This window comes from Lepidochelys kempii, chromosome 27 (genome assembly GCF_965140265.1).
Source record: "Lepidochelys kempii isolate rLepKem1 chromosome 27, rLepKem1.hap2, whole genome shotgun sequence".
NCBI lineage: Eukaryota > Metazoa > Chordata > Testudines > Cheloniidae > Lepidochelys > Lepidochelys kempii.
The window spans coordinates 10,207,193-10,234,091 of NC_133282.1; the positions used below are offsets into that span (position 1 = coordinate 10,207,193).

General features: G+C 40.1%; 1 protein-coding gene across 17 annotated transcripts in view; it reads left to right on the top strand.

The window, feature by feature from the left end:
* Positions 1-26,899, top strand: part of TANC2 (tetratricopeptide repeat, ankyrin repeat and coiled-coil containing 2) — a 693,994-nt gene that overhangs the window by 399,639 nt on the left and 267,456 nt on the right. For 2 of the 17 annotated variants that reach the window (XM_073325993.1, XM_073325995.1), the window contains exon 1: positions 3,569-4,114. The exons of 14 other annotated variants lie outside the window; for them this stretch is intronic. The gene's annotated coding sequence lies outside the window, so the exon portion shown is untranslated. Of the gene's footprint in view, positions 1-3,568; positions 4,115-23,695; positions 23,786-26,899 lie in introns of those variants that run through there. One more of the 17 variants, XM_073325994.1, reaches the window with a different exon arrangement.

The window sequence follows — 26,899 nt, forward strand, 5'->3', positions numbered from 1 at the left end:
TGGCTTTCTTGTGAGTGGCTGATGTTAAAGATGAGATGGCTCTCTCTAAACACCTTTAAAGAAAACATACCTGAACTCTTTACTGGAACCAAATTATGACCATTATTCATCTTTGCCCTGATGTCTTTTTTTGGTGCTTTGAGTCATCTTCAGAGTTCTTATAATGGTAGTTGTTGCTGTTGCCAGTGACATATTTTTGCAGGTAACCTGGCTAAGTGGATCTATGCGTGTAGTAAAGAGGCATATCTTGCTGCAGGGTTTCTGTGTCCTTTAGGGACCAGAGCTCAGTTACCCTTAGGCTTGGCAATTTCTTGGCTGAGATAGGATCACCTTCAGGGTTGTAAATCTTCCAGGTAGCCACATATTTACAGATAAGGAACTAAATTTCATTTATGGAGGAATTCAACACACAAATAATTCCATATATTCACCACTTTGAATGAAATAGCTCTATATGAATTCTCTCAAATCCTGACCAAGAATTTCCCACAATCTTAAAGCGGCTGTTGAATGGGGAGGGTTTGTGGAGTTGCCTTGTGGTTGGAGGTTGGGTTTGCAGTGGGCTTGCCTTGTGTGGGGGGTGGATGCCAGTTTTTTTGCATTTCAGAGATGGTATCCCAGCAGATAAATAATGTTCTTGTATACAGAATTTCATGAAGACCTACCCTCTTTCAAAATGGCTGATATCTCCCAATGGGAGTGAGGCCATGGGCTGCCCTTAGCTGTTCCTTGCAGTATTCCTCTTCACTTCCTGGCACTATAGGCATCTTTCCTGAGGACAGTTTGACTTTAGTTCCTCTTAGGGTTGCCAGTTTTGGTTGGATGAATTCCTGGAGGTTTCATCACATGACATAATCTCTAATTAAAGATTAATCTTGAATTCCTGGAGACTCCAGGGCAATCCTAGAGGGTAGGCAACCCTAGTCTCTCTGGGCACAATAGGCCATTTTGAAAGAGGGCACCTTAACTAAGGACTATGTGTAGCCTCAGTGTCTTTGAGAACAATAGCAGATGGTGGCCATTTTGAAAGAGGGCAGAACTCTTTATTTCTCTGATGAAGATTTTATGCACCAGCCACTACTAACAGGTAAATGTTCAGTTGTGAAAAATAACTGAAAAAATGACCATTAATCTAAACTCCGTTTAACTGTTCAGTATGTTTTGTATTATACCACTCTGGAGAAGAACAAAGTAGCCAAAGCGTACTAGTGAATCTGGCCGTCTGAGTTATAATATCCATCTTAAGTAATTTTTAAAATTTTCTCTCTTAAAATCATTAGAAATATTATACAGTAGAATTCTATGAGTTTCTTGTTTAGTGTTCATTTGTGGAATGTTTCTAATTAAAGAAAGAAAGACAAAGAATTCTCAGGTACAAACAACATTAAGATGGAGTTAACAATGAGTGTGTATCATATTTTGAGTAAAGTGCTTAAGAGATATATTATGATTATAATATTATATTATAATATAATATTATATAGAGGCAAAATATCATATTGTCTCTACATAAATCCATGGTACGCCCACACCTTGAATACTGCACGCAGATGTGATGCCCCATCTCAAAAATTATATATTGGAATTGGAAAAGGTTCAGAAAAGGGCAACAAAAATGATTAGGGGTATAGAATGGCTTCCGTATGAGGAGAGATTAATAAGACTGGGACTATTCAGCTTCGAAAAGAGATGACGGGGACGGGGGGGAGGGGGATATGATAGAGGTCTATAAAATCATGAATGGTATAGAGAAAGTAAATAAGGAAGTGTTATTTACTCCTCATAATACAAGAACAAGGGGCCACCAAGTGAAATTAATAGGTAGCAGGTTTAAAACAAACACAAGAAAGTATTTTTTCACACAACGCACGGTCAACTTTTGGAACTCCTTGTCAGAGGGTGTTGTGAAGGCCAATACTATAACTGGGTTCAAAAGGGAGCTAGATAGATTCATGAAAGATAGGTCCATCAATGGCTATTAGCCAAGATGGACAGGGATGGTATCCCTAGCCTCTGTTTGCCAGAAACTGGGATTGAGTGACAGGGCCTGGATCACTTGATGATTACCTGTCTGTTCATTCTCTTTGGGGCACCTGCCATTGGCCACTGTCAGAGGACAGGATACTGGGCTTGATGGACCTTTGGTCTGACCCAGTATGGCCGTTCTTATGTTCTTATTGTTCCAAAACCAAGCATTAACTTTGCTTTGTAGTGACACCATGAAGGAGAAAACTTTAAAAAAAAATAATGATTTTAAAAATCAGTTTAATCTAAACTGGGACCATAAACACTCTTGAGTGTGTTGTTTGGAAAAAAAACCCTGATAATTCCTCGGGGGCAGGGGAGAAGGGTGTAATGAGAGGGTCTTTTGTGTGTGGAACAAGGAAGCAGAAATTCCCCTAACATGCTAGAAGAATTTTAAGCTGCTTTTTTTTTTTAATTTGGGATGTAGGCCTAAACTACTTAATAAAGACAATCAATAATGCTGATTCCTAATAGGCTAGTCTCTCATCTCAAGCCATACTTTGAGAAAATGTGAGCTCACAAATTAGTGGCCAATAAGGTACAATAGGGTTAATAATAGAAACACTTGAAGATTTTTTAATGATAGAGGCACTGTTCCACCCACTCTCCCCACCCACACACAAACAGAATAGTGCTTAAAGATGTACAGTTTTAATAATTGTTATTTTCTTTGTGGTTATGGTATTTACGTATTTGGAGACATGTACAAGTGTGAAAGAAATTTCATACATTAACAGTTTTTTAGAAATTTCCCCCTGATTGTGACAGTATGGAATGTAACCCTTTTTCTGGTGTACAGTTTATTATGTAACTATACATATGGTTGGTTTTTGCTGCAGTGTCTGTGTCTTATTGGAACCTGGATGCTTTACAGTGCTGCCAGCCTTCATTGCACAACAGTGGCTGATTTACAGGTTGTCCTGAGGACCTTTTCTGCCTGTGGAAGGAGTGGCTGTATCTCTAACCATTGCCACTGTTGCTCTGTCAGTCAGCCAGCTGATGGTGCTGCAGTTTGGTTAATCCAGTGCCTACTTTCATAAAGGCTACCTGCACGAAGCTACATAGCATCTGAGGTCTTGTTCTTTTCTGCAGTTCTTGATTGACAGGTTCCCCAGGTTATAGCCAAACATGTTGTCACTCTTTTTGCTTAACCATTCCAAGCGGAATCTTTGAAATAAGAACAAAAGCACATTCACTTACATTGTGTTTTGGTGCAGTATTCCCAATACAAATGTTTCCTCAGTTGATGTGATTGTGTATGTGACTATTTGTTATGACTGCTCAAATCTAAACAATGAAAACTGTACACAAGCCTATGAGAGAGGATGCTACAGCTTTAAAGCATTGAAGGCTTACAGTGTTTTAGTAGAAATTGTTCCCGGAATCCATGTCACAACTCCTTATATGGTGCTGCTTTTTTCCTCTTAGTCGCCATGACAACAGCAGCACTGCACCATTCATCAGCTCCGGACCTGGGCTGCATTGCTAGCCTTTCGTGTTACTCCTGAATGTTAAGGAGAACATCAGTGAATCATTCACTCTGATATACTGCGCCATTATTTACCTGTTCCTTCAGCAATGTGCTATAACAAAAAGGCAAATTTAACTGCGCCATAGAGAGAGAGTGTGTAAAAATACTTCATTTTTCCCCAAAGGAGGCATACGGTCTACATATGCTGCGGCATTCTGGAAAGAAAAGCTGTTTAATGCTGAGAGAGACTTAATGAAGAGAGAGCTTAGTGTCTGTGTAAGCTTTCCTGAAATCATCCTTGAATCTGCTCCTTTGGGGACCCAGAAGATGCAAAAGTGATGCTCATTAGGGACAGCAAGTGCCTTAGGGAGATTGCTGTTGTGCTTTTGCGACCAAGCTTTGACATCAGCTGCAGGAGATGTCACCTGTAACATCACACTGACGCTCTGAGTAGCAATGTGGAGCTAGCTCTAGGGACAGTGTGAGGTGTGGACCAGAGGAGGATTTTTACTGAAGTACTGCTCTCATGACAACATTACCTATGAACTAACAGGCATTTCGACTTAATGGTGAAAAGAATTCATGCTACCGACTGATGGGGAGGAAAAACAAAACCTTGTGAGTATGTGCAGTGGACAATTTTGTGTCTTGCATGGACTCTGATTTAAAATGATATAAGCCTTTTTAGGCCTAATTTAAACTCTGTAGAAAAATCAATGCACAGTAAGGGTTTCTGACACTTGTAGTATACAAGGAAGCCTTTAGGAGACTGCTCTCACATGAATCAGATGTGTTTTAATTATTATTCCTTTGGCTACCTGTTACAAAACTTACATAATGTGTTCTCTTCCCTTGCAAAAAATTGCAGTATTTCTTACATAATATGTATTGCAATGGAAAAAATCCAGTGTTTTATTATGTATCTTTATTATGTAGAGGTGTTACAAGTAACCGTTTTTGTTTTTTTTTTGTTTAAATAGTACGACCATTGAAGGTCATAGCAGTTATCGTAGTCAGACTGTGATACCAAAATAGTGTTTTTGCTATGTATGCAAAACCCTTTGAAACCAGATGTTATTTATGAGTGGATTAGGGAACCTTCAACCACATATATTTGAGTAAAAAGACAATATATATGATCCTGACAAATAAAATGGGAATTTTAAGTCAGTGCCACTGGCAAAAATAGGAGCATTTACATAATATGTTTAAAAGATAAAAATACAAAGAAGTGTCATTCTGGGACATGGTATCCATGTGACATACAATTTATGAGGGGGTCTTGATTAAAATATGTAATGTCATTTTAGACATTTGTCCCACTCAACATTTTGAATTATTTTTCTTTTTTAAATTATTATTTAAATATTCCCATTTTTGCCAGTGACATTGACTTAAAATTTTAATTTTTATGTGGGAGTAGAGGTAGGATTAGAAGCCCACCCTCTCTTACATTTCTAAACTACACAGCAATTACAAGGATTGAATTTTCTGAAAAGTATCTCAGATTGAATTTTCTAAAAATACATATTTTCCATTTAATTTTTCTGTTAGGTTGTAAGCCATGTGACAAACTTGAGACTTGAGCTATGATCTCCCTTTAAAAAAAAAATCATTTTGTCTGGGCTTTGGCATCAGCACTTTACCAGTAGCCTCTATTCCTGACTTGAACTGCTGTTGTTTGCATTCTTGGAAACAATATGAAATTAGGCTGCTGAGATGTAGCATGATCGTTCATTTACATAATTCTATTGGAATTTTTTTGTATTGTGCAATTTTTTACTGGGTGATTTCTGATGTTTCATTCATTTTTGTGTATCTCCTGATTTGATTTGCCAAATGTGTAAATCGACAGATAGACTTCGAGAGTTTTTAAAAATACAGCAGATGTAAGTGTGCGTGTATACACACATGCATGCTTGCATTCTTCTCCATTTTGAAGGGGTTCATAAATTACTTGTCTAAATTTTCGGCATTCTGAAATTGGCCACACCATTTCTAAAACTAAATGTTATATATACATTTTTGGAACGAATTACTTAAGTCAACTCAGTTTTTCTTTAATTAAAGACGTACCAAACCCATAACATTTCAGATTATTTTAGAAGTGCTGTTTTATACAGCAAGCCAGTAAACCATAATGTGAATGAAGCTTTATGAATTTTAAAAAAAAAGGAAAAATGGAAATGGCAAATTAGTGATTTGAAATATTTAACAATTTTTAATACATGTTATTCCAAAGTGCTGTTTACAATCTAAAGACTCTTCTCTCAATATGTGGGCATCATTTTTGACTCATAGCTACCCAGCATATTGACAGAATAGGGCCCCATAATAGAGATTAGTACAAAATCCCTCATGATTTCTATGGGCGTTTGCATCATAAGATTAACTGCCTGTCAGGCCCTTTACAGCCTTCACAGAATCAACTCTTTGCCAGGATTTTGCTTATATACTGTGTAGCGTTCAAAATCCCAGCAAATGCAATAACATGTCACTACCTGCAAATCCCTGGAAAAAGTTGATACCAGATTTTCTTTTCAGTTCTCTCTCTCTCTTTTTTTTAAATAGTATTAAGAGGAGGAAAAATCCCAAAGATACTAAATCTGTAATTCAGGTAACAAGTATATATTTGACTTCCTTAGTTTTCAGTGGTTTAAGACTGAAAATGTGTCTTTATTTACTCTGTTGTACCAAGGTATTGATGCATAATATGGAATATTGTGTAGATTACCACTTGTGTTGTGAGACTATTATAATTCCGAGACACAATTGAAGTAATTTCTCAAATATAAGAAAGTTGAGGTGGGAGCCTTAACATGGAATGTTGTTGTACCAAGCCATCAGTTCTCTCCTCTGATACATTACTCCTCCTCGTTCTCCTGGAGTGACCCCTGAAAAATACTTCATTGCTCTATTCCAGTGGTTCTCAAACTTTTGTACTGGTGACCCCTTTCACATAGCAAGCCTCTGAGTGTGACCCCCCTTATAAATTAAAAACACATTTTTAATATATTTAACACCATTATAAATGCTGGAGGCAAAGCGGGGTTTGGGGTGGAGGCTGACAGCTCACGACTCCCCATGTAATAACCTTGCGACTCCCTGTGGAGTCCCGACCCCCAGTTTGAGAACCCCTGCTCTATTCCTTAGTCAGGGGAGGAGGATTTCATAAAACAGCTATGTGTTTTTAAATGCTTGTTTCAATTCAGACTACTTCAGTTGTTTTCTTCATCTCCTCTTCCTCCATATTAGAGACTATCCCTGATTTTAGTCCTTTGCTCCTGATTTTTCTTGTCTGTCTATACCCAAATAAGAACAGGAGAACTTGTGGCACCTTCGAGACTAACGAATGTATCAGGTCTAAAAGTGGCAATTCTTCAACAAAAAACTTCAAAAATAGACTCCAACGAGAGACTGCTGAATTGGAATTAATTGCAAACTGGATACAATTAACTTAGACTTGAATAAAGACTGGGAGTGGATGGGTCATTACACAAAGTAAAACTATTTCCCCATGTTTATTCTCCCCCCCCCCCAACTGTTCCTCAGACGTTCTTGTCAACTGCTGGAAATGGCCCACCTCGATTATCATTACAAAAGGTTTTTCTACCCCCGCCCACCCCCCGCTCTCCTGCTGGTAACAGGTCACCTTACCTGATCACTCTCCTTACAGTGTGTATGGTAACACCCATTGTTTCATGTTCTCTGTGTATATAAATCTCCCCACTGTATTTTCCACTGAATGCATCCGATGAAGTGAGCTGTAGCGCACGAAAGCTTATACTCAAATAAATTGGTTAGTCTCTAAGGCGCCACAAGTACTCCTTCTCTTTTGGCGGATACAGACTAGCACGGCTGCTACTCTGAAACCTATACCCAAATACTGGGAGTTATATTTTCCCCATGACATGACAATTACCATTGCAACTATGTGTTTAATTTCCACTATGATTAATATCCATTTGCCTCAAGTCACTTAGGAAACTTCGGTCACACATATTAAAACTCATGGTGTTGCCACCATTTTTTGAATATGCAATGTGCTAAATGTTCTTGTAGTGTACAGCCTTTTTTCTCTAGCTTACAGTATAACCCTGATGTGGTTTTCCACACCTTATTACATATGCTTGTGTTTCAGAGGCATATCAATGCATTTCCTTCAAGGACACACATTGTTGAGGTTCCTAGAAGTGTCTAACTATATCCTTATGTGCAGCAGGCACCCATAGAAAAAAGAGAAGGAGTACTTGTGGCACCTTGGAGACTAGCCAATTTATTTGGGCATGGACTTTCGTGGGCTACAGCTCACTTCATCGGATGCATCCGATGGGATGAGCTGTGGCTCACGAAGGCTTGTGCTCAAGTAGATTGGTTGGTCTCTAGGGTGCCACAAGTACTCCTTTTCTTTTTGCGAATATAGACTAACACGGCTGTTACTCTGAAACCTGTCATTGTAAGGAGAGTGATCACTTTAGATAAGCTATTACCAGCAGGAGAGTAGGGTGGGAGGAGGTATTTTTTCATGCTTTATGTGTATAAAAAGATCTTCTACACTTTCCACAGTATGCATCCGATGAAGTGAGCTGTAGCTCACGAAAGCTTATGCTCAAATAAATTGGTTAGTCTCTAAGGTGCCAGAAGTACTCCTTTTCTTTTTGCGAATACAAACTAACACGGCTGTTACTCTGAAACCAGGCACCCATAGGATTATAATCACTTTTTCTACAGATGTATGATGTAGGCCTTGTATGATGTAGGCCTTGGGTGGTATTGTAGGCCCAAAGACACTAAAAGGGATAATATACCTTGGTTTGTGTCTGCTTCATACAAAATGTTAACAGACATTTCCTCCCTCCCGCCACTTTCCTTTTTGGGGCTAGAGACTTAACATTTTCAGGGATGTGTTCACCCTTTTCCTGTTCAATAATATAAATTATAGTGGGAAATGGTAGCAACTTAGAATCATAAAAATGTAGGGCTGGTAGGGACCTCAAGAATCCATCAAGTCAAGCCCCCATGCTGTGGCAGGACCAAGTAAACCTAGACCATCATGACAAGTGTTTGTTCAACTTGTTTTTAAATGCTTCCAATGATGGGGACTCTATGATCTCCCTTGGAAGCCTATTCCAGAGCTTAACTAACCCTTATAGTTGAAAATTTTCCCTAATATCTAACCTAAATCTCCCTGGCTGCAGGTTAAGCCATTATTTCTTGTCCTACCTTCAGTGGACATGGAGAACAGTTGATCACCATCCTCTTTATAACAGCCCTTAACATATTGTACTCCTGAAGAAATTGTGTGCCATTGCACACATGCAGAATTCATGTGCCCCGCAGATTTCTTTGCTTCCCCACAGAAAAATGACTTTCTGATGGGGAAGCAAAGGGAAGCTGCAAGAACGGCCACATGAACCTCCCCAGCAGTATGGGCGCGTTGTTTCGAGCACCCAGAGCAGCCGGCAGAGAGGTAAATCACTGTGAGGGACCGGGGCTGGGGCCACCTCAGCTGGTGTCGGGTCAGTCCAGTCTTTGTGCATCCATCCCCAGACTCCCCCCATGCCCAGACCCCCCACACACACCTGAACCCCCACCCTGCCAAGTGTCACCCAGAACCCCAACCCCGGGCACCCAGCTCTCCCCAACCCCACTTGGGGCTGGGGACGCCCTGCCTGGTGGCTCCTACCCTGTGCTAGGCTCAGCTGCTAGTCCAAGCTGGGCTGGGGAAGGAGCACATTTTCCCTACATGGAGCAGCTGGGGCCAGGTGAGACCCACCCCCAGAAACCTCCCCCGGCGCCGCACCCTCCCTTCCCAGCTTTCTTCCCCCATAGTTCCTCAGCCACAGGGGAAGGGGGTCACTGTACAAGGAGCTGCTCCCCTGGCTGCTCAGCCTATGTACATCCAGATCCCTCCATAGCCAGAATCCCCCCACCAAGCCTCCCACAGCCAAACCCCCACCCCGCTGAGCCCTGCACCTGACCCTCCCTGCTGAGCCCCACCCCACCTGCTTCCAGACCTCACCTCCGCTGAGCCACACCTACCCCTGCACCTGACTCCCTCCCTCCCCCAAGTCCCATCCTCCTACTTCTGGATGTCCCTGCTGACCCCCCCACCCCTGCACCGAGATCACCCCTGCTCCACAAGTCAAACGTCCACCTTGACAACCACCCCACACCCAAACCCCACTGAGTCCCAACCAGCTGCACACAGCCCCCCACCCCACCAAGCCCTACTCCCCCAGCACCCAGACCTCCCTACTAAGTCCCCCAAACCCAGCCCCCCTCAGTGAGCCCGCCACCTTCACCTGGACCCCCCACAGAGTCCCATTGTCCCTGCACCCAGAACCCCCCAATGAGCCCCTATCCATCCAGATCTCCCCTGCACTTGGACCCCCCACTGAGTTGCCCACACAGAACCCTCTCACCCCACACCCAGATCCCCCCACACTAAGCCCTTCCACACTTGGATCCTGCTGGGCTGAGCCTGCCTGCCCACTCCTGGTGCACCTGGCCTGGAGGGGCAGGGCGCCGGGGTGTTTCTGAGCAGGCCCGGACCTAGCACTGTGTCAGGGTCAGGTGCAGCCTCACTGCCAAGTCCCTGTCCCGGAAGTGTGATCTCCCACCTCCGTGCAGCCAGTGGCCTGTGTTCCCGACTGCCATGCTGGAGCCTCCACGTGTATTTATTGACAAAGAAAATGTGTAGAATTTTAAAATGCTTTGTGCAGAATTTTTATTTTTTTGGCACACAATTCCCTCAGGAGTAAATAATGTTGGAAGATTGTTATCAGGTCCTTCCTCGGTCTTCTTTTTTCAAGGCAAAACGTGCTCAGTTTTTTCAATCTTTTTTCACAGGTCAGGTTTTCTAATTCTTTCATCATTTTTGCTGCTATCCTCTGGACCAGTAGTTCTCGGTCTGTGGCCCGTGGGGCGCTTGTACTCCAGTCAGCACAGAGCTACAGCACAGAGAACTGTTGCGACTCTTTCCAGTTTGTCCACATCTTTCCTGAATTGTCCACATCTGTCCACATCTTTCCTGAATTGTGGTGCCCAGAACTGGACACAATACTCCTTCTGGGACCTCACTAGTGCTGAACAGAGTGGGACAATTACCTTCTGTATCTTACATACAACACTCCTATTAATACACCCCAGAATCATATTGGCCTATTTCCAGCTGCATTGCACTGATGACTCATATTCAGTTTGTGATCAACTATAACCCCCAGATCCTTTTCAGCAGTGCTGCCACCTAGACAATTATTCCCCGTTTTGTAGTTGTGCATTTGATTTTTGTATTATTTAAAGGTTGCCTAGCACTTTCCATTATAAAAGATTTTTGTGCCTTTTTCTGAGAAGCTGTAATACCTCTGTTGTTTGGAATAGGGCTTTGAAATTTGGGGGGCGAAAGTCCTAGGGTAGGGGTAGTCCATAGGTGGACCGCGGGCCAAATCCAGACTGCCAGATGCTTTTGAACTGACCCTGAAATCTTTTTATTTACTTATCATTTTTGTTGTTTTTTTAAAAAATTTTGCAGTTTGGACCTTGACTATATCTTGACTAAGAAATTGGGACTTTGCCAAAAAATAATTGACTATCCCTTTCTTAGGGCTACAGAAGTGCCTTTCCTTTGTCCCATGTAAGTCTGCTCAGGTTTAGCTGAGTGATAAACTGCTAGAACTGGTCATTTTCCTCTTGTAGTTTGTATTCTTCAGGAAAATGTTGGCAGCATGCCAAAATAACTGAATGCAAACATTCTAAAGAGTACGGTTTATACCACTACTGCCATAGCTGCAACACACACTGTATTGGCAATGTCTTGGAGCTGCCAGGGCCAGCTATAGAGTCAGAGAGTGAGGCGAGAGTCAGGCTGGGCTTCCCCCAACTACATGGCCCCAGCATTCCACTCCCCTCTCCCAGCCCCTCAGGAAAACTGCATGGGGGAAGAACACCGCACTTCCCATGTGGGGAGAATGCAGCCAAGACAGGCTTCCCACAAAACACATCCCGTGGACTCAGCACACTTCTTCTGGGATAGCGTTCTCCTGCTACTAGCTAATGTAGATGGTCCTGTAGCTCAAATGGTAGAAGTCTGTACTACTGTGCTGAATATTCAGAATTTAAAACTCGGATGAAGATGCATGATTTTGGAGGTGGGGGGAGTTAGTCTCACACAATAGAATTTGTTTTTCCTTTAAAAAAAATATCCCTTGGAAAATTAAATTTAAAAAATTTCATTAAAAGAATGTTACAGTTTCAAAGACAAGCACTCAGAAGTTAGGAAATGTCAGGTTTACTGTTTCTTGTGCAACTTTTGCCCTTTGTGCTAATCTATCATGATTCAGTTTTAAATTACATGATCACATGTTGTTTTTATAGGACTACTGCCTCATTCAGTGCATAGGATGAACACACAAGGGGGTAGAATAAAGCTTATTCTGGCAACCATTATTCTGCTGTCTCCTGTCTTTTGAGTGCTTGACTTTGCAAGCTACATAACTTTCTCTGAACATCTTTTTTTTTTTTTTTTTTTTTGGTGTGTAATACATACAGTGGGTCAGATTTAACCCTGATATAATCTCACTAATGTGAATGGAATTATATCAAAGATATATTTGGCCCAGGATATGACTTGTTTGCATGTATGCACACACATGTTGTCATAACACTGAAATTTGCCAGTAGTCCTCACACCATAGAATCTGAGATACCACATTTAATTCATATTCTATATATGGTCTAAGAAAATAATACATTACCTCAGAGGTGGCCAACCTGGGGCTCCGGAGCCACATGTAGCTCTTCAGAAGTTAGTATGCGGCTCCTGGTACAGGCACCTACTCCAGGGCTGGAGATACAGGCGCCAACTTTCCCATGTGCCAGGGGGTGCTCACTGCTCCACCCCTGGCTCTGCCACAGGCCCTGCCCCCACTCCACCCCTTCCCACCCCCTCCCCTGAGCCTGCCGTGCTCTCGCTCCTCCCCCCCCCAGCCTCCTGCATGTCACAAAACAGCTGATTGGGAGGTGTGGGGAGGGAAGGGGAGGCGCTGATCAGTGGGGCTGCTGGTGGGTGGGAGGCGCGGGGAGGTGGGGGAACCGATGGGGGCTGCTGACATATCACTGTGGCTCTTTGGCAATGTCCATTGGTAAATTCTGGCTCCTTCCCAGGCTCAGGTTGGCCACCCCTGCATTATCTGGTACCAAGATGTGGTAAATGCTGAATTTTTCATGGCAATCCCTGTACACGCACATGTTTCTTTACCAGATGCTTCCTTATTTCAGCATTAACATTAATGGTTTAATAAACTGGATATTTAGTGGTGCATTATTGTGGAAATTCTGTTATTTCTTATTGTCTTAAAATATTTATATCCACATATACTGCATTTTGCATTTCTGTGAGTTAGCATAGGGTAGACATCACACAACTGGATGAAATGAGAGAGTAAAGAGCGAAACCTTTCCTGTCTCCAAGTAAAGATATTTTACTGAGTAATAAGAAGTATGTAATCCCAGCTAAATAATATTAACACCAGTATTCCCCCAACACCAGCATTGTGTCCTGTATCCAGTGTAACACAATATTTGCCACTTTACATCTTATTTCGTGAAGTAATTTGTTGTTAAAAAAAGCAGCTAATTTCAGAAAGATGAAATGTGACACAGCATAAGGAATGCCCCTTATAACAATATGCTGATGTTCTCCTTTGAGCTCCTTCATTGCTTCTGATGTGATTTGTGGACAGTGGTTCCCGTCAATCGCTGTGTGAGATTGGCAGAAGCTTGTGATGTCTGCCTGAGTGCCATTTCACATATTATATCTAGCATGTTGTGCCTTACAGAAACTGAAACATCCGATTAGAAGTGGACAGCAATCTAGCTCAGCATTGTCAAATGAATGTCTTTCTAATGACTTCCTAATTTCACCAGGCATTTTGAAGTGGACAGTCAGTTTCCTAACAGTTTGTACCTGTCTCTAGCAGCTGTTGCAGGTTGCACAAAGTTCTCTGCAAAGGACCACTACTGCTTTGTTCTCTCTTTTTTATTCCATTTTTGTGCATGAGTTTGATCATCATGTAGCAGATTAGACACTTCGGGTATGTCTACACTGTATACTGTAGACCCCTCGCTGACCCGTGAATTGGGCTTGTAGGGCTCGGGTTATGGGGCTGTTTCATTGCAGCATAGACTCTCGGGCTTGGGCTGAAGCCCAGGCTCTCCGACCCTGCAAGGTGGGAGAGTCTGAGAGCTTGAGCTTCAGTGTGAGCCCAGAAGTCTACACTGCAATAAAACAGCCCCACAATTCTGAGTCAGCTGGCATGGGCCAGCTGTGGGTTTTTAATTACAGTGTAGAAATGCCCTTTGTTGTGGTGGTCTGTTGTCTCACCACCACTAACATACATCTATTTTTCTTTGTGTTGTACTTGATAAACTAGAAACACACCATTAAAGTATTATATCATTTAAAAGATTGATCATTACTATGGTAGAATTATTGTTACTATGAAATGCAGCATCTTCCAAATAGGGGATGTACACATGGAAAAAAATTGCCTTTTATTAATTTAATTGGGAGCATTGTCCTCTGAGCTTACAGTAACTGACCAGACACATCTAAATATAATAAATGATATACAGTACAAGATCACTGCATATTTTACTTCTGCCATGCTCCCTGTGGAACATCTTGTGGACATATATATTGTAAAAAAAAACCAAGCTGAAAACTTACTTTGCTGCTCTGTGTATATGTTGAACCCATTTCCCTAACCCCTGTTTGTCTGAAGTTGTGAACTCCTGGTGGCAGGGACTGTGCCTTTTTAGCTGTCTGGTAAGTACCCCACATTGTGGGAGCTACCATAAATAAAGTATAAAGGTTTTATAGGTGTGAGTCTGGGATAGTTCTTGTGGCAAAACATTTTATTAATTATCTATTGCAGAGCCATGTGATACACTCTATTTACCAAACACCTCTGAACACCTCACTTTCAATCTGACTACTAATCTGTCACTTACAAACAACCATCATTAAAAAGAAAAAAAAAACTTGAATGTTTCAGGTTTTTCACTTTTCCTCATCAAATGTGGAATTTCCCCACCAAAATTACACTGGTTGGAAGTATAAGATGGACAGTACTTAATCTTACTTCTGACAGTTTTGGGGTCCAGTAAATTGATGAACAATCCAAGTAAAAAACACGTGCTTTATTCCACTGAGCAGTGGGGAATCATCTCCCTTTCAAATTAAACACAGCATTTGTTTTTATCTCCGGTGGGCCACAGTATACTAGCATGATGACCTTATGATTTACTGAAAAAAATTCACTCATTTTCAAGGTTTTCTAAATTAGTTGCAGTTATTGATTAAATTATAATTATTGTTGACTGAGTAATTTTAGAGGTTTCTAAAATGTATTAATTTTAAATTCTCACACACTTTCTACAGCCTGTACAATTGGATTCATGTTACGAAGTCAGTCTAGTTGTGTGGGCAGAAAAGTGTGACAATTTGTATCAACAATGTTTTGTCAAACTCTAGAACGTTTCTAAATTAGTTTTTCTGTAATACATGGTGGAAGAGAGTGGTGTGGAACATAGGTTTTACTTGCTCTTGTTTAGGATTACCTGCATGAGTCACTCATGTTTTCACCATTCAGGAGTAATGAGGTCACCCCAATGGCTTCAAAATCTTTCTATTATACCATCATGTATTGTTTTAGCTAGAGCTAGTAGTGATACTTATAATTAAGGTTGCCTGTCACTTTCCATTAGAAGCCCCCTGTTTTCAGTTGTTTTTAACTTTGCCAAATTTTTACTAGTTTTGGTCTGAAAATTTCCATACGTGGTTGCTGTCTGAGGCTAAAATATTTTGAATAGTTCATCCATTTCTGAAAATGGGATTAGGTGAAAAATAGGTAATTTTGCTATTGTTACTTTTATTTTTATGAGCTCTGATGTCTCTGGTACGGTGTAGGGATTTGACTTTTAACGGAAGAATAGCATTTGGGTTAGAGAGGTTCTTTGTCTCCCCTTGAAAATCCCACATTTGGCTGTGTTTTAATCCTTTGGAAATTGTCATTTGCATATGCACAGTAGAGTTTGTTAAAGCCTTGCTGAGGAAATCTCTAAACATCCTATCTGCATTGAGCAAACACACAAGCTCCAGAGAGCTTAAACTCCAGATAGAACAGAGATTGCAGGTGCAACAGCAGCCCCCAACTTTGGTCTTGGGGAAGGCATGGTGGGCTAGGAGTGTAAAGGAGACCATGAGTTGTATTCTCAACTCTTTAGCTGACAAGTGTTAATAAATTTGTGCACTTCATACCCCTGATTTTTGAGGGAAACCACAGGCCCCTATTTTAGGAGGCAAGAAAGTTTCATTCTCCCCACTTAACAGATATAATAACTAAGAAGTTGCTTAAGGGCATGGGAGTTAAGGGTATTTCATAGTAATAGACTAAATTAACATGGTCATGGAGTTAAGGAGTTGTTGCTCTGAAATTTGGTCCTGTTTTGCCATGGGGTACAAGTAGCCCCAATCTTACCTTATACCACCACTTGACAGAAGTTTAGGTTTCATTGCATTCATTATTGCACCAAGATCATCTTTCTGATTATCAAATATGCAACACTTCTTTGAAGTGAGAATCATGTGAATAGTGTCCCTATAATGCATTGGTAAACTATAGATTAACATTCCCCTTTCATACTCCTTAGATTAAAATAATGTTTATTTAAAACATTACAGTTTGACTCTTAGTATGTCCCAATTTAAGTGTTTCTGCACTATAAGTCTTTATTTCATCAGATGATGTTAATGACTCTTTATAACGTCGTTGTTTTACCTGTGGGTTATTTTTTTATTTTGCCATTTATTTTGTTTTAAACCATCACATCTCATTAAATTAATCTGGGGAAATGTATTCTTTTGCTGAGCTGGGTTCGTAGATAGTAATTTAAACTTAACCTTATTGTTTTCCTGTATGTCAACCTTTCACCTCTCAAGAAAACCGAGACTTATTTATGTACTGCCCATTTTTGGTTGCATATATTTACAAGTATCACGTTAGTTTGGACAGTGGTGAAAGATCTGGAATGTTTGTTCTTTTACATCTTTTGCCTTTTTTATTTCTTTTGTGATTATTGTCAAACAAAATCAGTAGATGTTGTTTTACACAGAATTCTGCCCCTTTTTTTAGCTGAATCAATTTTTTTAATGCTAGGGTCCTATAGTGTGTGTGTGTGTGAGAGAGAGAGAATGAACTAGTATGTCTCTCCGTTTCAGAGCAACAAAGTGAGTGAGGTAATATCTTTTATTGAACAAACTTCTGTTGATGAGTGTCTCTGGTTTAGTGAGCCAAGCATTTCTGCAGCTAAAATTCTTGGTAATTTTAAACATACACATCAGTTATAACTTTCTCTTGCCCTTGTATGGCAAGGTCCCATTTTTAAATTTCTCTGATGGATAGTAGTGATGGAGTCTATGAGGTCTTGTCTGCCCCAAGCTGCAAGTGCCAACGCCCTCACACCCCCCGATTCAGCAAATCCCATTCAGACCAGGCTACCTACATAATCTTCTAGATGCCTAGAAGGGCAAGGAGATGACATTTACCAATTGGGAGCCAGAGAGGCTAGTTAAGAAGGCTTGCCTGTTTCTTCTCAGAGCCCAGGGCAGACTGGGAAAGAAGAAGAACTTCTCAGTGCTAACCAAGAACCCCAGGGCCAGGTCAGGGCCTTTCCCTCAATTGCTGGATTTGAGTTTTGTTCATTTGTTCAAAGGCACAGACAGCCAGATTTTGGGTTTTGTTATCTTTGGTTAACTGTTTAGAGACTGAAACCAAGCTCACAGCACAAGCCACTCTGTTCTGAGCGGGCGGCCACAGCTTGTGGACTAAGGGTGGCCAGTTTTGCTTGGATGTATTCCTGGAGGTTTCATCACATGAACATAATCTTTAATTAAAGATTAATCTTTATTTCTTGGAGACTCTAGGAGAATCCTGGAGGGTTGGCAACTATAGCTAAGGCAGAGAGCATTTGCAGCACAGTAGGAAAGTTGGTTTGCAGAGGAAGAAGGAGCATGAACTCTTCGCCATTACAGTCAGTTGCCCCTCAGTTGTCAAAACTATGCAATGAATGGCTCATCCAGTAACTGCCCTCCCCCTTTGAAAAACTGTTTGGCTTAATGGAGCTTGATACTTATTTCAGGCACATAAGTGGCACATATGGCTGTGTGTTTTGTAAAACCAGCCGTCCTGCTTGCATCTTTAAACACAGTAACTGATTATCTAGCACAGAAAGAGATAGTCCCTGTATATCTGAGATCAAAATTGGGGCGCTAAGCTTCCTGCTTTTGCAGAGTGTGGAAAACTGAAATGTTGCATGAAAGATTTTATGAAATTTAACAGGGTTTGCAGCAGAATTATCTTTTGGAAAGTTTAGGTTTAGGAAGAAGCTGTTTTCCCCCCACTTTTTATTTTAAATCCTCCCTCCTTTCCTCCCTCTTCCCCCCCCCCCCATCCTCATGATTGCTAATTGCTATACAGCAGGAGTGTACATTTCTTTAAGGGTATATCTGTATGTACAGCGCTGCAACGGGTCAGCCCATACAGCTGCGCTGCTGCAGCACATCTGGTGAAGATGCTCAATGCCAACAGGAGAGAGCGGCGCTGACATAAAAAAAAACAACCCCCACGATCAGCAGAAGCTATGTTGGCAAAAGAAGCTCTCCTACCGACATAGCACTGGGCACATGAGCACTTATGTCACTCAAAGGGGTGGAATATTCACACCCCTGAACGACGTACGTTTTGCTGACATAGGCTGTAGTATAGACATAGCCTAAGGAAAGAGGCCAGACTGGCTAGTTTCTTTCTGTAGAAGAATGAGTTTCCCCAGTGTCTGCCATTAATGCCACAATAGATGATGGCTTTTCTCACCTGAGAAATACCAGTGATTTTGCTACAAGAGTGAATTTTCCAGAGCAGAGAACTCCTGCTTAGTAGAAATTGCTCAAGTGTTTGTCTAATTAGTAACAAAGTGTTAATGTCCTCTTTTACAAGAAAAACAAAAATATTTTGATACTGCTTGGAAATAATGTTGTGAAGTACCATATGTATACTGTGCATATTTAAGTAATATAATATTTAATTTATTGTAAAAATAAAATCAGTTTTTTAAAAAGCAGGAGAATACATGGATATATATTATTAATTATCTATTGCAGAGCCATGTGATAGACTGTATTTACCGAACACCTTTGACCACCTCACTTTCAATCTGACTGCTAATCTGTCACTTACAAACAACCAGCATTAAAAAGAAAAAACAACTTTTGAAATTATTTCAGTCATATTTACTAACCGACTGCTTACACAAAAATGTATATATATAGGTGAAATTCCTAGACAAGCTTTTTTTCCCCTTTACACATGTTATATCATCACACCATAAACCCCATACGTACTATGCAGATTAATCATTTTAAAGCTATTCTAATTTTTCTGGGGTTTCACGATTCCTGTAGGCTCTTAAAACATTTTAACCAAATATTCAACAGTGACAGAAATCCTTAGCTTTCCAATCAGTTCTAACTTCTCTTTCTTTCTCATTTGAGGAGTTGTCAGTTTCTTGTGACTAAAAAAGGTGCAACACTTCTCTGATTGATTGCTTTAAAATGCTCACATGCTCCATGTTCTGAGAGTGGCCATTTTTCCTGTTACAAATAATATGAGGCTTAATGTAACGAGTTCTTCCAATCGCAGCGCTCTTAGATTTTCTTGTAAATTGTCAACAAATTAATTGTGCTAGGTATTATGCACACTTAACAAAATAATCCATGCCCCAAAGAGTTTGTCTTTATTGGATAGCATCACTATATCGTTCCTGGCTTTGTAATGCTCGTTTTTGAGATAATGACATCCCCATAATATTTTTTATCCTAAATTACTTATATGTAGTCTCACTATAACTCCACTTTCACTTAGGTTTTGTCTGGGAATAAATACATATAAACTTGTATATTGTACATTCTCGGTAGGATTTTCTAAAGCATTCCACATTGGCCTAACTCTGCTTCTGCTGAAGTCAGGGGTTAAATTCCCATTCACTTCAGTGGGAGCAGATTTACAGAGCTAGGAAGGGAAATTACCATAAAAAGAATTCACACAGGTACAACCTATCGTTTCTTCATGGCCGACTGAACAGTCCTGTGACATTTATTTTGCCACATAATTATGCGGAGTGAGTCCTATCTTAATCTTTTTGCTGGTATAAATTTTGCTTTCAGTCTGCAGGACAGTTTACTTGGTCAGTTGCCACCATACTGATTAATATATTTCCCTGTAACTGTGAGACAGCCTAATAGCAACCGAAATGCAATTAGTGCTGCATCAGAGTGCAGGCTGAATTAATCATCATAATGGAGACTTGTATTTCAGAAATACAGACTGAATAGAAATGTAGGTTCTGGTTGTAGAGACATTATCCAGTCTGTGTAGGAGATAGACAAAGGTCAAGGTTGGTTGCTAACCTCATTATTCATTGTTTTCACTTCTCAGTTTGCTGGGTAGCTGCTCTGCACAATCCAAGCTAAGTATATTTGGGGTACCTCTTCATTATTGGAAATAATATGCTCCACCATTTTTTCACTTGACAATGCTCTTCCTGGCCATTTTGTTCCTGATAAGAGAGAGAGAGAGAGCATGATACCACCACTGGTTTTGCTCACTTCTGTCTCACTGCATTTTTTGCTGTCCCTATCAATAGTTAATTATTGTTCCTGAATTTTTATCATCATTTGACCGTAAATAAATACTTTGTGGAGATGTCTAGGCCAGGGGTTCTCAACGTTTTTCTTTCTGAGGCCCCCCAAACACGCTGTAAAAACTCCACGGCCCACCTGTGTCACAACAACTGGTTTTCTGCATATAAAAGCCAGGGCCAGCGTTAGGGGGTAACAAGCAGGGCAATAAACTGAGGCCCCATGCACAAGGGCCCCTGTGAAGCTAAGTTGCTCAGCTTCGGCTTCAGCCCCGGATGACAGGGATCAGGGCCCTAGGCTTCAGCCCCATGCAGTGGGGCTTCGGCTTTCTGCCATGGGCCCCAGTGAGTCTAACACTGGCCATGCTTGGTGGACCCCCCTGAAACCTCGTGGTTCCCCAGGGGGCCCTGGACCCCTGGTTGAGAACCACTTGTCTAGGCTACTAAAACGAGTGTGGTTTAATGTTTAAAGTTTCTACTTACTTAATAGCACTTAGTAGGCTAATGTTGATGAACCTGTCACCTCAAAGGCATACCATGCCTTATGAGAGACATTCATAGAATCATAGAATATCAGGGTTGGAAGGGACCTCAGGAGGTCATCTAGTCCAACCCCCTGCTCAAAGCAGGACCGATCCCCAACTAAATCATCCCAGCCAGGGCTTTGTCAAGCCTGACCTTAAAAACTTCTAGGGAGGGAGATTCCACCACCTCCCTAGGTAACGCATTCCAGTGTGTCCCCACCCTCGTAGTGAAAAAGTTTTTCCTAATATCCAACCTAAATCTCCCCCACTGCAACTTGAGACCATTACTCCTCGTTCTGTCATCTGCTACCACTGAGAACAGTCTAGAGCCATCCTCTTTGGAACCCCCTTTCAGGTAGTTGAAAGCAGCTATCAAATCCCCCCTCATTCTTCTCTTCCGCAGACTAAACATCCCCAGTTCCCTCAGCCTCTCCTCATAAGTCATGTGTTCCAGTCCCCTAATCATAGCTAAGAGACTAACAGATTTTAGGTTTTCTTCAGTGCAAACAAACCAATGAAGCACTATTAGAGCAAGAGCCCTTTTAACTAGTAATGAACACTGTAAACTGGACACTCACTGTTGAAGTGTTTGGGGTGTTTTGTTTTATCTTGCTTGTTTTTAATTCTGGAAGATGATGAGAAGGGATATATGTGTTTGTGCTACTACCTCTTCAAATAATAAATGTTTCACTTGAGAAAGTCCATGTGCTATAGGATTTAGAGGATAATGGTATATGCAGTCTCCCTTTTTGGCTAGTATCTGGCTGCACTTCTAATATGAAACATAGGGAACTCTTCTCACTTTGGCATTAAAGCTAATGCATAGCTGAAGACTAGGGATATGAAGGCTAGCCCTGACCTGTGGACAGAGTAATCTCTCCTCATCAACTATTTATGCTAATTTCTCCTCTGTTTAATCTCAGAGACATAATTTATATTTAAAATATATGTGGCATGTTCTCTTCACCTAGTTATGTTCCTTTGTTCTCTTCCCTCTGTGCTTTCAAACCCTTTGTACTTTTTGGCTCGCCACCCAATTATTTGCATTCTAGTACATTCTTAGATTGAAAAGTCCTCTGGATTCTGTTTTTTTAACTATTTAAAACTAGTGTTCCAGTGGGCTGTATATGCAAGAGGGTACCACTGAGTATTCTAATGCTATTCACCCTCTGAGAGTTATAACCAATCCTGGAGCTTTGTAAGATACCCTAAACAGACAATATCATTTATTTCACTGATGATATAAGATGGAAGTAGCTAGGTAAACAAATTCAGTAGCCTAAACTATATTTTTCCCTAGCAGTCCTATACAACTAACATCTTCCTCTGTGAAATGACTTGGCCTTACTTTGAGACAATCAGCCATTTAAAGCTAGGGTGGATAGAATCTGTTCTTTCTCTGTGTGTGCGTATGTCTGTGTGTGTACATATACTTCATCTGCCTGGTTTAGTTTGGACTTTGGATGTATTTTACTGCTTAGTTTGGGCTTTTTAAATTGTTACATTTTTTAGGTATGGAATTTAGGAACTATACTGAAAATAGATTAGGGTTCTATTTGGCACTCCCACAGTTAGTTCTTTCTCTTCCTGTGGATTCAGCCATGGAATCCAAAGGAGGAATCCTAGGAGTTGTGGTTTGCTGTGGTATGTTTAATTAGTACACACAGTAACAGCATGATATACTTAAATTTGGATACTTCTGTTTCTTCTCTCTGGCCAAGTCTACACTATAAACTTTAGATCGGTATAACTATGTCGCTCAGGGTGTGAAAAATCCAGACCCCATGAGCCACGCAGTTCTACCGACCTCTTCCCCTCCCCTACCCCCCGCCTCCCACACTGTAGACAGCTCTATGTCAAGGGGAGAGCTTCTCCTGTCGACATAGCTACTGCCTTTTGGGGAGGTGGATTAACTTCACCAATGGGAGAAGCTCTCCCATCAGCGTAGAAGCATCTTCACTGAAGCATATAGCAGCGCCAGTGCAGCATTGTAAGTGTAGACTGTCCTCAATTCCTGCAAGACTAGAATTGTCACAAGTCTGCCTGCATGGAACTTATTGCAGACTCAGGGTCTAAATGACCATGATCAGATAAAGAAATTGGACCAATGTCCAGTAACTGTAAGGAGTTGTTATAAGGGTTTTATCAGTAAAATTTAAACAGTTGGAGAATAAGTAGAATGAGGGATAAAAAAGTATCATTCTTTTTGTTTTGTTTGTTTGTTTGTTTGAAGTAACTCCCAAGAGTCAGTCAAATTAATGTTTATTTATGTTTTAGACGAGGAAGCATATTGGTTTTGGCATGCATGTCTTATCATGTAGTTTGAGAACACAATTGAAATCACCCACAATAAGTAGAGTAAATCCTGAGAGCAAAAAGAAATATTATTAAAAATGTTATTGAAGAAAGCACAAAAATATTAATATCAAGCATGGGCTTTCATAGTTGTAATGTTCACCCCATCTATTTGTCCTGAGATCAGTAAGTGCCTGCCACCTTTAACAGAGGTAGAAATGAAAACATTACAGATAAATATACAACCAACTGGGTGTTACTAAAGCATAAATAAAATGATATAACACTAATAATATAATTAATAATTAAATATAATAAAAATAGAATATAATTTTTCAATTATATAGGATATGTTTTAAAAGCTAAACTAGTAAGCATAACATAATGGGGCAAATTCCTAAAATAATCCCATTATCAATTCCCAACTATCATAAAATCATAGAGCATTTTTTTCTTACTTTATCAAATCAAAAAACCAAGGAGTACTCTCATACATTAACATTTAAGAAGGGACAGTGAACCGAATTCTATAACTGAATATAACAAATACAAAAATAAACTTTGCTTCCAGAATTTTTCAAGATTTTTTTTGAGTGAGCTTTGGAAAGGGAAGGTTGGAGCTGCGACTGTGGTACACTTCAAGAAATTCCTTAAGATCCTGTGGGTTTTTAGAGAAGCAACATTTTCCTTCAGAAAGAAAGATGAACTTTGCCAGGTAACAATGACTGAATGAATATTCCTTTTGGCAAGGGGATCTTAAACTCTATGGTTGTCTTCTGAGAGTTTCCACATATAGATCAGGGTAGAAGAAAATGTGGTTGCTTTATGTTTTATGTTGATACCTTGGTTTAGCATTTGATGATTAAGGGTTGCTCAGGTTTGTTCTCTTTAGACTCAGGTCTCAAAATGATGGGCTGGTTCAATTTCAAAAAATGGTGTGTTTGCAGGTTTACTTAAATTTACTTAAGGTGGCCAAAGCACCCTGCTTCTCCTTTTTAGAATAAATATAATTTAAAGTATGTCCTAATCTTCCATGCAGGTTTCTGCTCATGTTCAGTGTCCATGCAGCATTTGTAACTCCTTGAACTGCTGAAAAAAGGGCTTTTTGGATAGTGGGAAATGGAGCTGGAGCAAGATGCTCAGCACTCATATCATGTGACATCTCCCTCTCATCCAATTTAAATTTAACATCAAATGAAGTAATGCCAGTAAAACTGTTGGGGGAAGGGAAGTGGAAGTGCTCCCCACCTCAGCACTGGCCTTTGGTGTTAGGAGGGTGCTCTTTCATTTTAAGAGAGTTTTGCTTAATATTTGATGGTACCGTATGCCCTGTGTGACACAGGTCCTCATTCAGCAGAGCCTATAGTATCTGCCAACTCTGAAGCTTTAAACGCAATCTGACAAGGGCATAACTTTCTGAAAAATATCAACCGATGAATTACTTAATTTCAAAATTAGATCACTCAAACAGCTGAAAAGATATTTTTATTGACGACTTTTCTCTCTTCCTGCCCTCTGTCCTCCCCACACACAATTCCTTCTGGGATGAAACCAAATATGAGAAATGTCTGCCAAAAAAGGTGATTTTTGAAAAGTTTTATTAGAAGCCGAAAACATGGATTTTAGAATGGAAGGTCTTGGAAATCTCTACTGCTGTGACTTCTTATTCTGAAGACTTTTCACCATACATACTTATTGGCCGTCAAGAGTTAAAAGAAATGTAATATTTTTGAAGGGAAGATCAAAGCAGCGTATCTTCACCTGCATGCATTTATTTTAATTAGCTTCACCTCCCAAAATCTGTTTCATCAAGCAGGTATACTGGAGACTTTCTGGCAGCCCACATGAAAAATGAACTTGTGTGCAGAGAAACCAGGAGTTTTTCCTGGAGCCCTTGTTAGAGCACCTTTCTTCTCAAAGGTTTGCCAGAAGTATTCTTGAAAACAGCTGGTATAATCTATATTAAAGGCAGTTATCTTGACCAAGAGGAAGATCGTTTTTTTGCCTGTTGTTTCCAATAGTAGTAATTGTGCATCAAACTCGTTATTAAATTCGCTATAATTAACTGTAAATAGCCTTATAGTTGTAAACAAAATTGGAATTGAGCTATTATTCCTATTGGAAGTACAGGAAGATACAGACTTGTTATTTTAGGAAGAGTTCTTTTCTTCCTGAACACACATTTAATGTAAATAACTTTTGAAAAAGGTTGAAATAGTCATTATTAAACACTTGTTTTACACGTGTTCTGTATAGGTTTTGGGGTACTTAGTTAACTTTTTTCTTGTTTAGTTATCTGTTCTTATTCATGTAAACCTGTTCAACTTGACTGACTCATTTTCTGCTTTGGAAATTAATTAGTGCTGCCTTTTTATACAAGAAGAGATTTTGATCAGTTTGTTTGTTATGATTTGAAGGAGATTGTAATCATGTCTCTAAGTGGGATAATTATAATTTGATTGAATAAAATGTTTTTCTAGGAGACACATTGCTTTTTCTTTTCTCTGTCATTCAACATCTTTATATAACATGTCACTGTTGTGGCTTATGGTTATATTTTTTGCCTCCCTCTGCAGTGTTTTGTAGGGGATATCTTAGAGGTACAGTGGTTGAAGGGAGTGAGTTACAGCCAGAGACACACACATAATATTATAGTTCTTTGTGTATTGAACTAGTATGATACTAGAATGAGCAACGTTGGAAGTATTAATTTCTTCTGTATATTGATATCTGTACTTTAAGACGTATCATTTTGGTTGAGGTCAGAATGACATGCAAAGATTTTTGTCTTGTCAGGATTGAGAATGTGATGACATTGTGATACCTGTGTTATGAAAGGAGGCAGGTTCACTTTATAAATCTTTAGGTACCCATTGACATTTTGCATTTACAAACATAACTGAAGAAAGCTTTCATGTTCACTAGTAACAATCCATTGCCATTGCACAAGACAGTCTTTCTTAAAAAAGAAGCATTGACATGTCTCTTTGTTATAATAGGTGATCTAATAAAAAAATCCTAGTATTCTAGTATTTATTAATATTTATTCACATTTACAAATATTTTTGTCCATTTTAATTTTGGTTTTAATCTCATACAAAAATATCCTTTCTATAAATATTTCACATATTAGTGCCATGGAAGACACAACCATGTGTTCTATATTCTAGTATTTATATGGCTCTGGCTTCAGCAGAGCCAAGACTCATTTGGGACTTCAGAGAGGACTGAAGGCTATAGCCATAGATTTAGTGGGTGTGGTCCAACTACTTGGAAACTGATAGTTATTTGTTTCAGGTCTTCTGTGGATCAATAACACTGCAGCACTTAAAACATTTTACCATCAGGGAGCGCATTATATAGTCATTGGGCAGTTTCCAACACAGGAATGAGCCTCTAGCAGGGCCAGTTCTATTGTTAACAAAAGATGGGGAATATATGATATGCAAAAAGCCAACGCAGAATTGCCGCTGTTGCTATCTTTAAAAAGTGGATTTACCAAGTTTCCCTTTTAAACTCGTACTCTGGCTTTTCCCATTTCAGGCTAATTGTTAGCAGTTTTGCAGTACAGCTCAAGCACATCTGAGAGATTTATATAAAAAGTTAGTGGGCAATTCAAAACAGCTTTTGAGGGATATTTCCAGCATGTACAGTGGTGGTATTTCACTCTGATGGAAAATAACAATACCTTTACATCATTCAGAAAGTTACAGATTTTATGGTCCAGTTCTCCCTCTTGTAACTGTGGAAGGGCCAAAACTCAGTGGAAATTCAGCAGTTCTTTTATACAGGATGCAGGCAGAAAGTGGACAGACCACTCAAGGGCACT